The 2,169-nt window shown below is 32.6% G+C and overlaps 1 long non-coding RNA gene across 1 annotated transcript; it reads left to right on the forward strand.

Moving 5' to 3' along the window:
• The first annotated feature begins 432 nt into the window (after positions 1-432).
• On the forward strand, positions 433-1,616 carry LOC143533043 (uncharacterized). The gene is made up of 3 exons (XR_013135291.1): positions 433-598; positions 814-981; positions 1,543-1,616. It is a non-coding gene; the product is annotated as an uncharacterized LOC143533043 (long non-coding RNA).
• Positions 1,617-2,169: the final 553 nt, after the last annotated feature.

Raw genomic sequence — 2,169 nt, forward strand, 5'->3', positions numbered from 1 at the left:
TATATTGATCTTTAAAACTAGTTTAACCAATGTTTTCTTTTGTGTCCTAAACGTCAGCCCATTGGCGGAACTTGAACTTTCAAATTGGGGGGTCAAAAATATAAAAAAAATAATATTAAGTTCTTACACATAAAAAAAACTAACGTTTTCTACTAAACAAAAGCCATGCATCCTTTAAAAGAAACTCTCTCTTGGTTAAGCGGAACCAAATCTTAATGTCTCGAGGGGCCAAAAAAAATGCATATTTCCTAATATGTTAAAAATAACTTTTTTTAATGACTAACTCACTCATGGTTAACTTTCTATTAAATTTACACCTATTTTCATCGGAGGACTTAAAACATTGAGGAAACACCTTAATATATTTTTAATGATGTTTAAAAGAATATATACATATAGATTAATAATCTATCTTTTTGTAATGTAAATTAAGATGGACAGGACATCCATACTGGCAGACACAATAGACTACATGAAGGAGTTGATTGAGAAAATCAAACATATGCAACAACAAATGGATATGGATAATATGAGTACCTCCAATGATCTTCAGTTGTCTGCACAACTCAAAGATATATTTATCAGAAATTCACCAAAGGTATATATATGTGCTTTATAATTATGATTTACTAGCTAATTAATATATATGCAATTCAAAAAGGGGGTAGCGGCGCAGCTTGTTGCCCGCCTGCCTTCTGTTTCGATGTAATCAAAACTTATGTATCTGGAAAAAAAAGTATACAAAGAAACATGAATTCTAAAATATATTATATATTATGTATCTTAAAAGAAAAGAATATGTTGTGGGTTTAGTTTGATGTAGAGAGGAGAAATACAGACACACGTGTGCAAGTATGCTGTAGTGGTAAACCAGAGCTGCTAATATCAACAATGTCAACACTTGAAGCATTGGGCCTCCATATTCACGAATGTGTTGTAAGTTGCTTCAATGATTTCACCATGCATGCGTCTTGTCAAGAGGTATGATAATACTCTATTGGGAAAATTCCAAAAATGTCGTTTTTGCATAGAGAGATTCCGTTTATATTACACAAATCAAGAGTTCCAGAAATGTTCTTGCCAAACACGTCGTCAGTGGCATGTTTTTAAGACTGGACTGCGTGTTTGTAGGGCCGATAAGCAGGCACCACGTGCTATTAATAACTCACCGTATGACCTATTGTTCAACAAAACTAGTCGGATAACTTGTCTATACTAAGTCGTTGGGGCGATTTGTTTACAAACTCATTGAGACTACCTATTTACAAGCTCATCTGGACGACCTGTTTTGTTCATCAATCTTGTTTGGGACGATCTGTTTGGGGCCATCTAGGGTTATTTGATTGAAGGCCAGGCGCCTCGGGTGAGTAGAAAAAACAACGGCAACGACGTGTTTAGAGGAGACATTTTTAAAACTCTTGATTGTGGGAGCGTACACGGAATCGCTCTCTTTGAAAGGGAAACTTTGGGAATTTTCAACACTTTCTTTCAATCATAAATAAACAAATTATTCAACTAAACTAACCAACTTGTGATTAATAGGTAATGGAGCAAAGACTAATATTAAAGCCGGATGATATAAAGCAAGTGTTATTTAGAAACACAGGATACGGGGGACGGTGTCTCTAGATTCAATATTCTTCTTAAATACTTGATTGATATAAAAGCAAAATTAATAACTTTAATATTCATGTAATTTTAATAAGTGATACATTGATGATTGAGGGATACAAGTATAATTTTGTTAGTGAGTGGGCGTAGCTGCTTGTCTTGTGATTGATTTTTGTCATCTATAAAAAAAGGCTATGTTACTTTTTTACCCTTTTCTTTTATGCTGCATGTAAGAACAAACTATCTAATCGTAAAATCAAATCAGATCAGTTAATTTGGTTCAATCTATGATTTCATTATCAAACCCTTATGTTCATGTCTTCTCGTTATTTACTTTTTAGAGTTGATTAAAAGGATTACGTCTGTTTTTATGGTGATGGTTGTTCTTGAAGATTCAAGTGCCCTATATGAGTTTAAAAAAAAGTGTTGAACGAATTATATAAACAATTTTTTAAATGACGATTAACATCATAACAATAAAATTAGCAAAATCAAAATGTTAAAATGACATACTGTAATAGCTAACCGAAAAAAGATCTAAGTTAACGAATTATATAA

This window comes from Bidens hawaiensis, unplaced genomic scaffold, assembly GCF_021521415.1.
Source record: "Bidens hawaiensis isolate Kalapana, Puna unplaced genomic scaffold, B.hawaiensis_p1.1 tig00000055_1, whole genome shotgun sequence".
NCBI classification, from domain to species: domain Eukaryota; kingdom Viridiplantae; phylum Streptophyta; class Magnoliopsida; order Asterales; family Asteraceae; genus Bidens; species Bidens hawaiensis.